The 12,724-nt window shown below is 41.5% G+C and overlaps 1 pseudogene; it reads left to right on the forward strand.

The window, feature by feature from the left end:
* Window positions 1-725: 725 nt before the first annotated feature.
* LOC102276576 (dynein light chain 1, cytoplasmic-like) lies at window positions 726-1,285 on the forward strand (annotated as a pseudogene).
* The last annotated feature ends 11,439 nt before the right edge of the window (window positions 1,286-12,724 follow it).

A 12,724-nucleotide genomic window follows, 5' to 3' on the forward strand; every position in this document is an offset into this window, starting at 1 on the left:
GCAGTCCTGGGAGTACACTGGACCACCAGGGAAGTCCCTGCTTAATGCTGTTTATAAACACTCTCCTTGGGACTGGATGAAGCACAAGCTAGAATCAAGATTCCTGGGGAAAATATCAGTAACCTCAGATATGCAGACGACACCACTATTATGGGAGAAAGCAAAAAAGAACTAAAAAGCCTCATCATGAAAGTGAAAGAGGAGAGTGAAAAAGTTGGCTTAAAACTCAATATTCAGAACACTAAGATCATGACATCTGGTCCCATCACTTCTTGGCAAATAGATGGGGAAACAGTGACAGACTTTATTTTGGGGGGCACCAAAACCACTGTAGGTGGTGACTACAGCCGTGAATTAAAAGACACTTGCTCCTTGGAAGAAAAGCAACCTAGACAGCATATTAAAAACAGAGACATTACTGTCTAGTCAAAGCTATGGTTTTTTCCAGGAGTCATGTATGGATGTGAGAGTTGGACAATAAAGCTGAGTGCCGAAGAACTGATGCTTTTGAACTGTGGTGTTGGATAAGACTCTTGAGAGTCCCTTGAACTGCAAGGAGATCCAACCAGTCCATCCTAAAGGAAATCAGTCCTGAATATTCATTGGAAGGACTGATGCTGAAGCTGAAACTCCAATACTTTGGCCACCTGATGCAAAGAAATGAGATGCGCCAGGGCTTCAGTGGTGAGCTTCGCCAGCCCCTCCCCCAGGAGACCGTTGCAGTCAGCCAGCCCCTGCTCCTTGGTAACCATGTGTGACCGAAAGGCCGTTATCAAGAATGCCGATATGTCAGAGGACATGCCACAGGACTCGGTGGAGTGTGCTACTCAGGCATTGGAAAAGTATAATATAGAGAAGGACATTGCGGCCCATATCAAGAAGGAATTTGACAAGAAGTACAACCCCACCTGTCACTGAATCGTGGGGAGGAACTTCGGTAGTTATGTGACACATGAAACCAAACACTTCATCTACTTCTACCTGGGCCAAGTAGCCATTCTCCTGTTCAAATCTGGTTAAAAGCATGGACTGTGCCATACACCCAGTGATCCATCCAAAAACAAGGACTGCAGCCTAAATTCCAAATACCAGAGACTGAAGTCTTCACCTTGCCTAAGGGAACACCTCCATCTTTGAACCTTTATTGTGTTTTGTACAGGACATTCTCTGTACTAGTTTGTGGTTATAAAGCAATTAGTAAAACAGCTTACATTTGTATTTATTTTCTATTCCATACCTCTCTGCCCCATGTTTTTTCTCTTCAAAATCCATTCCTTTAAAGAAATAAATCTGTTGGAGAAGTGTGCGTTAAAAACAAGAAAAAAAAATGAAAAGACCCTGATGGTGGGAAAGACTGAAGGTAGGAGGAGAAGGGGAGGACAGAGCATGAGATGGTTGGATGGAATCACCGACTCAATGGATATGAGTCTGAGTAAACTCCAGGAGTTGGTGATGGACAGGAAGGCCTAGCATGCTGCAGTCCATGTGGTCGCAAAGAGTCAGACACGACTGAGCGACTGAACTGAACTGACTGCCCTTCTGTTTTATGTGATCAGTCCTAACTTGTCAGAGTCATGGAATATGCATTAGACAAAGAAGTGTGAAGAGCATACAGAAAAAAGAAGCAACAAATCCATAGCATTCTCAAAGACGGCCAAGCACCTCGTAGAGACTGAAGAGCGGCTCCATGATTATCTCTGTAGGCTCCTAAACTGAGGTTCTGCTCAATTAGCCTTTCTTTACTTGAGTTGGCTCCTTTTCCCCCTGTACTGCCTCTTACCTAGAGGTTTCCTCCCATCTCTCCAGCACGGATGTGTGAGTGTACTTCTACACTCCTGTACTCCTTTATTTCCAGTTGGCTGGGTGACTTTCTCACTGATTTGAGCTGAAGACACGAGGAGTACCAAGTCCAAAGCTAGCAGGCCATACAATTTTATTTTAGACAGACACTATTCAGATTGTAACTTTACTAAATATTTTTTCATAGCAGACATTAGATTGCTTTTAATTTTAAATACCTGGACAGTTGTAGGGAGAAGTCTAAATTAAGAAAGCCATAATTCCCTAAAATTCTTTCAGTTGTAGAACAAAATCACATTACTTTTATAAAACTAAAAATTATCAGAGCTTTGGCCATTGGCTTGTTGCTAATCATTCCAATGGGAAAATTTTTCTTTTTTCTCTTTTTTTGCACCATGCCACTTGGCTTACAGGATCTTAGTTCCCCAACCAGGGATCAAACCTGGGCTCCCTGCAGTGAAAGCGCAGAGTCCTAACCACTGATTGTTGTTATTGCTGTTGTTTAGTCACTAAGTCATGTTCAACTCTCTTGCAATCCCATGGACTATAATCTACGAAGCTCTTCTGTCTATGGGATTTTCCAAGCAAGAATACTGCAGTGGATTGCCATCTCCTTTTCCAGGGAATCTTCCTGCATTGGCAGGAAGGTTCTTTACCACTGACCCACCAGGAAAGTCCCTTCTACCCACTGGACCACCAGGGAATTCCCCTTTTGACATTTTCAAGCTACAAAATCACACCTGGATTCAGCTTTTCTACACTTTGCTCTTTCAATAAGATGTTTTTCTCTGCGTTACTAGCTTCTAACAGATTTTGACTTTTTGTTTTAATTTTTGAGTGAGTTTGTGTTGTAATTGATCATTTGCTAGCTTTAGAACACTTTTCTTATTTTTGTTTTATTTTTCAATAGTTTTAGATCCTGATCAATATGTTGGCAGGGGTTTATGAATTAATTGTGCCTAAGTGAGCAAGGTAATATTAGTTTGAGAGTATCTCACTACATAGAACTTGATGATATGAATGTGATAGGATCCTGCCTGAACCCTAAAAGGAGTCAGTATGGTGAAATGAACACCCAGGGATAATCACACCAGCCTTATAATAAGTTATCTACACCTTTCAGCTCAATCAGTTGTTATTTCTGCCTTCAATTTTCTCCATCCCACCCATATTTCAAAAATTTCAACAAAATTGGAATAATATGACAGAAAGGGATGAAGGTGAGGGTTTATTCTGGACTACCATCTAGTCTTCTGGGTTCACAACATTTCTTTTCACCTTGTAATTCATGTTCTGGTTTTTTTCTATATAAGAATCTGAGTCTGCTAAGAACGTATATACATATCTCATTCACTGATCAGGTGAAAAAGGATAGTTCTGAGAGATGAAAGAAACATCTTTTGTATTTCATCTACTCTAAAGTGCCATCAACTCTAAGAATACCGTTATATTACAGAACAAAGGAAAGAACAAAACTGTCAACGAAACCACGGACTCACACTGAGCTAATTGTAGAAGCATCACCTGGAAAGTTGGTTAAGATCCAAGATCATGGACACTACTGCTAGAAATTCTGATTGAGTAGGAGGTGCAGTTTTCCCCTGGTGTTTCTAATGAACAAAATCCCAAGTAGCAGGCAGCATCACATGAAGCTAGGGAAATATGCTAGGTTCAAATCCTAGATCTGCTGCTGCTGCTAAGTCGCTTCAGTCGTGTCCGACTCTGTGTGACCCCATAGCCCCACCAGGCTCCCCCGTCCATGGGATTCTCCAGGCAAGGACACTGGAGTAGGTTGCCATTTCCTTCTCCAATGCATGAAAGTGAAAAGTGAAAGTGAAGCCACTCAGTCGTGTCTAACTCTTCTCGACCCCGTGGACTGCAGCCTACCAGGCTCCACTCCCATGGGATTTTCCAGGCAAGAGTACTGGAGTCGGGTGCCGTTGCCTTCTCCAATCCTAGATCTACCACTTGCTAATTATGTGACCTTGAGCACATTAACCATGCCACACCCTGTCTTTTCTAATCTGTTTAATGGAGGTGATAGTAGTGCCTGTCTCATGGGTTTTTGTAAGAATTAAGTAAATTAATACCTAGGAATTCAATTTTTTTTAATGTGTGTTTATTTTTAAATATAAAATACTTAGGATACTGCCTAGAATAGAGTAACTGCTATATAAGTGTTGAAATGTTTCTGGTCAAATTTGATAATAATAACAAAAAAAATCATTATTATTGGGGGGCTTCCCAGGTGACACAGTGGTAAAGAATCCAGCTGCTCATGCAGGAAATGGAAGAGATTTGGGTTTAATCCCTGGGCAGGGAAGATCCCCCAGAAAAGGAAATGGCAACCCACTACAGTATTCTTGCCTAGAAATCCCATGAACAGAGGAGCCTAGTGGGCTATAGTCCATGGGGTAGCAAAGAGTCGTACGATACGGCCTAGCATAGAATAAGTGCTATGTAAGTGTTTAAGTGTTTCAAGTCAAATTTAATAATAACAAAAAGTTATTACATTTCGCCTAACAAAGACATCTGTATCACTGAGACACTATAAAGCCTAGGGACAATACTGGTGAAAGTATCAAAAGACCATTATTGAACACTTACTACAAACCAAGTGCTCAAAAAATGGTATCTCTCTTTTTGCCTTGTATGTTTGAAGAATTCAATACAAATTTATAATAGAATTATAATCTGGTTCCTGTTTCCTAACTAAATCATCAGGAAAGGTATCAATATCACTGAGTCCTTTCAGGAAAACACTAAGTATCTTTTATAATGATAAAGTGAAAGTGGCTCACTAGTGTCTGACTCTTTGCCACTCCATGGACTATACAGTCCATAGAATTCTCCAGGCACTGGAGTGGGTAGCCTTTCTCTTCTCCAGGGGATCTTCCCAACCCAGGGACTGAACCCTGGTCTCCCGCATTGCACGCAGATTCTTTACCAGCTGAGCCACAAGGCAAGCCCTTAATAAAGCATGTGATAGGAATGCATCACTCCAGTTTTCTTAAATAAGGTCACTCCCCCTACAGGTCACAGAAGAACTGTACAAAAAAGATCTTCATGACCCAGATAACCACAATGGTGTGATCACTCACCTAGAGCCAGACATCCTGGAATGCGAAGTCAAGTGGGCCTTAGGAAGCATCACTAGGAACAAAGCTAATGGAGGTGATGGAATTCCAGTGGAGCTATTTCAAATCCTAAAAGATGATGCTGTGAAAGTGCTACACTCAACATGCCAGCAAATTTGGAAAACTCGGCAGTGGCCACAGGACTGGAAAAGGTCAGTTTACATTCCAATCCCAAAGAAAGACAATGCCAAATAATGTTCAAACTACTGCACAACTGAACTCATGTCACCCGCTAGCAAAGTAATGCTCAAAATTCTCCAAGCCGGGCTTCAACAGTATGTGAACCGTGAACTTCCGTCTAGTCAAAGCTATGGTTTTTCTAATAGTCATGTATGGATGTGACAGTTGGACAATAAGGAAATCTGAGCGACCGAAGAATTGATGATTTTGAACTGTGGTGTTAGAGAAGACTCTTGAGAGTCCCTTAGACTGCAAGGAGATCCAACCAGTCCATCCTAAAGGAAATCAGTCCTGAATATTCATTGGAAGGACTGATATACTGAAGCTGAAACTCCAATACTTTGGCCACCTGATGTGAAGAACTGACTCATTTGTAAAGACCCTGATGCTGGGAAAGATTGAAGGTAGGAGGAGAAGGGATGACAGAGGATGAGATGGTTGGATGGCATCACCAACTTGATGGACATGAGTTTGAGTAAACTCCGGGAGTTGGTGACGGACAGGGAAGCCTGACATGCGGCAGTCCATGGGGTCGCAAAGAGTCAGACACAGCGACTGAACTGAACTGAACCCCCTACTGGCTTCAGTGCTGCTGGAGGGCCAGGGACTGTTTTTGGCTTTGGGGTTGGAGTTGTTTTGTTCTCAATTCTGTGTTGTTGTTGTTTTAATTCTGTATTGTTTTGTTTTCATTTTACCTAGCGTTGTGTCCTTTATTTTGCCTATATTAACCTAATAAACATTAAGAGATATCCCTTGATTCTAGTTTGCTACAGTTGGGTAAAGAAGTCTCCTGTCAATTTGTATTTATCTGTTGTGATTTCTAAGTGCCTTTTGTTTATTCATTCATTCATTTCACAGACTTTATTGAGCTCCTTGCTTGGCCCAGGACCTCTGTGAAGCAGCTGGATTATGCACAGTCTCTGCCCTCACTGGGTTTAGTCAGGGTCTAGGGACACTGTAAACTATATTATTATGTCTATGCATGTGTGCATGCTCAGTCACTTCAGTTCTGTCTGACTTTTTGTGACACTATGGACTGTAGCCTGCCAGGCTCCTCAGTCCATGGGATTTTTCAAACAAGAATACTAGACTGGTTTTCCATGTCCTCCTTCAGGGGATCTTCCTGACCCATGGATTGAACCCATGTCTTCTGCATGTGTCTCCTGCATTGCAAGCAGATTCTTTACCACTGAGCCAACAGGGAAGGCCTCTATTATATCTATGCCTGATACTAAATACTTAATAAACATTTTTGCTGTAGCACAGAAACTCCCTGGTTTTTTTTTTCTCTCCAGATTTGTAAATGGAGAATTTCCTGCTGGTTCCTCTGGCTCAGGCTAACATCCAGATACTAATGAATGGGGTTTAAAAAACTTAAGGATGAGTTACCATCTTAAACAAATAAGTAACAGAATATAATTTTGTTTCACATTTCAGATTTGTTATAAATACCAGAAATGGAAATGTCACTCAGCTCTATTTTTCTCTGATTCAAGATGTACTCACTGAGGAATAAATGATCTTAAGAATAGGCCAGGACTTGTTTGATTGATATAATGTGGAGGTAAGAACACAGGCTTTATTGTAGCTCAACTATACATCAATTAAAAATCAATCAAGGGTTTCCCTGGTGGCTCAGTGGTAAAGAGAGTGCCAGCCAATGCAGGAGACACGAGTTCGACCCTTGAACTGGGAAGATCCTACATGCCTGGGAGCAATGAAAGCTGTGCGCCACAGCTATTGAGCCTGTGCTCTGCAATAAGAGAAGCCACAGCAATGAGAGCCCTTGCACTGCAACAAAGAGTAGCCCCCACTCACCGCAACTAGAGGAAAGACCTTACAGCAACGAAGACCCAGCACAGCCAAAATTAAATAAATTTTAAAAAAAATCAATCAATCAGAAACACAGGCTTTAGAATCAGACGGACTTGAGCTCAGTTGGTGCCACTGCTAGCTTTAGGCAGGTTGCTTCTCTGATCTTCAGTGTTTTCATCTGAATAATAAAAGTAAAACCACACCTCTAAAAATATGATTTAAGGATGAAATATAATAATACAAGTGTTTAGGATTTAGAACACGTTAGTCGCTACTATAAACTAGTTAGAACTTTTTGATGTCTTTTTTTCATGATATAAACACACAGACATTTTAAACAGAGAAACGGTGCAGTTATATCCTTCTACCTCCACCTCTCACCCCTCACCACCTTCTTATCCAAGGACAGAGCATGGTGTTTCAAAGGCTAGTCTTCAGGGACTTCCTTGCTGGTCTAGTGGTTAAGACTCCATGTTCCCAGTCCAGGGGTCCCAGGTGTGATCCTTTTCCAGGGGACTAGATTCCACATGATGCAACTAAGATTTCACCACAACTAAAGGTCCTGAGTGCCACAACCAAGACCTGACACAGCCAAATAAATAAATAAAATAAAGAGGATAGTAGAGACACCAAAAACTTCAAACCAGTAAACCTGGAAAAGTGTTTAATAGATATCAAAACATCTTGTGGCAATTATTTAAAGGAATATATTTATCAAGAGCCAGCAGGCACTCACTAAGAACAAATCATGTCAAATTTATTTAATGTTCATTTTTCAATAGTATAACTAATGCCATAAATAACTTATTTTGTTTCAGAGGGAAATTTGACAAAACCCTTACTGGATTATCATGCCAAAATACACATGCTTATCAATGTCCCAAACTGGCCTCTGCAAAACGGCAAGTCCCTTGGTATATTCACCATTGTTGAGATTCTGACCTTCAGCCTGGCTCACTCAGAAACTCGATCTCTTCCTGCTTACAAAATCCCTGAGAAACTGATTAAAACCAAATGTCATTTTAACAGTGCTATATTGAAATTATACACAGAAAAACAAGCCCACAGTGTAGGGTCAATCTTAGCAGCCTATTCTCTCCCTGTGGGTTTATCACATGAGTAGCTGAATCTTCAAAATGTGTCCATATGAATGTGGAATCAGATATAACAAAGAGAGTTTGTTAAGTGATCCAAATATCCAACTTTGAACAGAGATATTCTATTAGAAGGCTTGACAGAAGGCTAGAGAAGTGAGGCTGATATTGGTCTCAAGGATCACCTTTGTTTCTCCACAGCTGATTCCACACCCTTATGATAGACACATCCTCCCTTTAGACATATTAATATTGATATTAAGCATTTCCTGAAACTGAAAGTGTTAGTCACTCAGTTGTGTCCAACACTTTGCAACCCCATGAACTATATAGCCCACCAGGCTCCTCTGTCCATGGAATTCTTCAAGCAAGAATACTGGACTGGGTAGTGATTCTCTTCTCCAGAGGATCTTCCCAATCCAGGAGTTGAAGCCAGGTCTCCAGCATTGAAGGCGGATTCTTTACCCGAGGGATTCTGAGTCACCAGAGAAGCAGGAGGAGAAGGGGGTGACAGAGGATGAGATGGATGGATGGCATCTCCAACTCAATGGACACGAGTTTGAGCAAGCTCCAGGAAACAGTGAAGGACAGGAAAGCCTGGTGTGCTGCAGCCCATGGGGTCACAAAGAGTTAGACATGACTTAGTGACTGAACAATAACAGCAACAAACACTTCCTATGCTTTGAATACCTCAGCTATTGACTTTTGGTTGAATTATCTGAAGTCCCCCTTCCCTCCACTCCTAATTCATGTGTGGAGGACTTTCCTGTAATCCTGACCTAAAGGACCACTTACAAGATTTTCCCATAGGTTGGGTTAACGGCGCTCCAGCCACCTGAAAGAGCCATGTAGAATCAGTCCCCTTCTGCATTATTCTGATAGGTCCTGAGGAACATAGTAAACATTGTCAGACTTGTAGATGCCCGGGATAGCTGATGCAGGGGCTATCAAAGTACAAAATAATTTAAACAGACTAATGTACAAAACCAAACCAACACTGTAAGTATAGAGAATTCAATAGAGGTCCAAAAAACATCAATCACAAGTACAGTTTTAGAGAAATCTGATTTTGCCATAATTTCCATTTGAATACAGCTTCATAAAAATTCACTGTTAATAGAAACATCATTTTATTTTACTCTGCATTGATTCAGATTATATCTAAGAATAATTCCTAACTCTGACCACCACAAGAAATTCTAATTCTAATGAGTAATATCATAGAGAGATGACCAGCTAAGGGTTCTGCTCCCAATTCTGGTGTGTGTGTCTATGTGTGTAGGGGGTCTCCCACACCACCCAGCACTTCTCCACCAGTGAGAATCCTTTAATATAACTCAATTTGACACTATCCACCTGGAGAGAGCATCACACCCCACAGGTGAAGGGCTCAGTTCTACGTGAGGGCACTTCCTCATTTCTTCAGAGACCAGTCTTAAGACCAGTTTGTTCCCTGTGCTTTGGAAATGGCTAGAAATCAGAGGCTTTCATGACCCCCTCCTTGGGTTCTATTAATCTGCTAGAGTGGCTCACAGGATTTAGGAAACCAGTCTCCTTACTAGATTACCAGTTTACCATAAACGATAAAACTCAAGAATAGCCAGATGAAAGATATATACAGTCAGGTATGGGGAAAGGACACAGAGAATCACCATGCTCCTCAACCTCCATTGTTTGTCAAACCAGAAGCTCTCAAAGCTGTCTTTTTGGGGGGTGGTTTAAGGAGGCTTCCCTGGTGGCTCAGACGGTAAAGCATCTGCCTGCAATGCGGGAGGATCCAGGTTCAGGGAAGATCCCCTGGAGAAGGAAATGGTAATCCACTCCAGCACTCTTGCCTGAAAAATCCCATGGATGGAGGAGCCTAACAGGCTACAGTACATGGGGCCGCAAAGAGTCGGACACGACTGAGTGACTTCACTTTCACTTTCACTTAAGGAGGCTTCATTACATAAACATGATTGAGTCAATCATTAGCCATGAACATGTATTCACACTCCAGCCCCTTTTCCACCCCCTTTACCTCCTATCCACAGGTCAGGGTGGGAAGTGGAGATGAAAGTTCCAACCTTAAAATCACATGGTTCTCCTGGCTACCAACACCCTAAGTCCTAAAGTCACTTTATTAACATAATAAAAGACACTTTTGTCATTCTTATTACTTAAGAAATTCCAAGTTTCAGGAGCTCTGTGCCAAAAACCAGGAATGAAGACCAAATATTTATTTCTTACTGTGTGTTGTGTGTGTGTGCGCTCAGTCGTGTCTGATTCTTTGCAACCCTGTGGACTGACTGTCCACGGCACCTCTGTCCCTGGAATTTTTCAGACAAGAATACTGCAGTAGGTTGCCGTTTTCTTTTCCAGGGGATCTTCCCAACCCAGGGATCAAACCCCTATCTCCTACATCTCCTGCACACAGGCAAATTGTTTACTGCTTGAACCATTGGTGAAGCCCTAAGTCACAATATCAAACCAGCACTAAAATATTCATTCAGGAAGTATTGAGCATTTATTTTGTTTCAGGTTCTGTCATACTGACAGAGGTTCTGAAAAAAAGAACTGACCAGGGTCCTGCCTCACGGTGCTTATATGCTAGAAGGAAGATAGGAAATAAGCAAATAAAAATATATATTGGGTCTGGAGGAGTTCAATGAATAAAAATAAAGCAAAGCAAAGGAATAGAGAAGGGGAAGGCTATATGGAATGAAGTGGCCATAGAAGAGCTCTCCAAAGAAGCACATATGAACAGAGGTCTGGTAGATATAAATAAGGAAGCAGTCAGCAATCTGTGAGTCAAATTTGACGAGCTAGCTGCCTGTTTTTGTACAGCTCAAAGAGCTAAGGGTCTTCCCAGGTGGTGCTAGTGGTAAAGAACCGTCTGGTTTTTACATTTGTAAATGATTTAAAATTTCTTGGAAAAATATTGCATATGTGAAATTCATAAGCAATTCAAATTTGTGTCCAAAAACAAAGATATATTGGAGCCATGCATTTATGTATTGTCTATGATTGCTTTTGCACCATCACAGCAGAGCTGAGTAGTTGCAACAGAGGTGATATGGACCACAAAGTATAAAATAGTGATTCTCTGACCTTTTACGGAAAATGTCAATCCTTGATCTAAGGGAACAAGCACTGCCAATATGTATGAGAATAATGCTTAGCAGAGAGAATGGCAGAAGCAAAGTCTAGGACCGTTCATTTCAGTTCAGTCACTCAGTCGTGTCCGACTCTTTTCGACCCCATGACTGCAGCACGCCAGGTCTCCCTGTCCATTGCCAACTCCCAGAGTTTACTCAAACTCATGCCTATTGAGTCGGTGATGCCATCCAACCATCTCATCCTCTGTCATCCCCTTCTCCTTCCGCCTTCAATCTTTCCCAGCATCAGGGTCTTTTCAAATGAGTCAGTTCTTTGCATGAGGTGGCCAAAGTTTTGGAGTTTCAGCTTCAACATCAGTCCTTCCAATGAATATTCAGGACTGATTTCCTTTAGAATGGACTAGTTGGATCTCCTTGCAGTCCAAGGGACTCTCAAGAGTCTTCTCCAACACCACAGTTCAAAAGCATCAATTCTTCAGCGCTCAGCTTTCTTCACAGTCCAACTCTCACATCCATACATGACCACTGGAAAAACCATAGCTTTGACTAGACAGACCTTCGTTGGCAAAGTAATGTCTCTGCTTTTTAATATGCTGTCTAGGTTGGTCATAGCTTTTCTTCCAAGGAGCAAGCGTCTTTTAATTTCATGGTTGCAGTCACCATCTGCAGTGATTTTGGAGCCCTCAAAAATAAAGTCTGTCACTGTTTCCCATCTTTTTGCCATGAAGTGATGAGACCAGAAGCCATAATCTTAGTTTCTGAATGTTGAGTTTTAAGCCAACTTTTTCACTCTCCTCTTTCACTTTCATGAAGAGGCTCTTTACTTCTTTGCTTTCTGCCATAATGGTGGTGTCATCTGCGTATCTGAGGTTATTGATATTTCTCCCAGCAATCTTGATTCCAGTTTGTGCTTCATTTAGCCCAGCATTTCTCAGGATGTACTCTGCATATAAGTAAGCAGGGTGACAATATACAGCCTTGACACACTCCTTTCCCTATTTGGAACCAGGCTAGGACTGTAGTTGACTGTAATCAAAGAACTGCACAGGAGACTTCCCTGGCAATCCAGTGATTAGTTAAGACTTTGCCTTCCAATGCAGGGGGTTCAGGTTGGTTGGATCCCTGGTTGGGGAGCTACAATCCCACATGCCTCAGGGCATCCCCCCAAAAAACATAAAACAGAAGCAATATCGCAACAAATTCAATAAAGAATTTTTTAAAAGAATTGCACACAAGGCTGGAAGGCAGGGAAGGAGAAGGGGACTGGTATAAAATGCTATCAGGAAGGAAACTATGAAGCCAGATTTTCTTGGGGTAAAGATTTTAAATGAGATGGGAAGCTACTTGGGGGTTTGAAAGTGGACTGACATGATCTGAAACTGGCTAGATAATAGACTGGAGGGCCAGGTTCTTACCATACATCCCAACGGTATTAATGCTAGTTTGTAGCTGCAGTTTAACATTTCCTCCAGTTATGAAAACAGCCAACAAAACACAATGACTGTCACCAACAGAAATCACAAATACTTCCATATCAAGTCATAGTTGTAATTATCTTGAAATATCACATTAATATTTCCACTTAGAAAATTATTACTAT

Source organism: Bos mutus, chromosome 10 (genome assembly GCF_027580195.1).
Source record: "Bos mutus isolate GX-2022 chromosome 10, NWIPB_WYAK_1.1, whole genome shotgun sequence".
NCBI lineage: Eukaryota > Metazoa > Chordata > Mammalia > Artiodactyla > Bovidae > Bos > Bos mutus.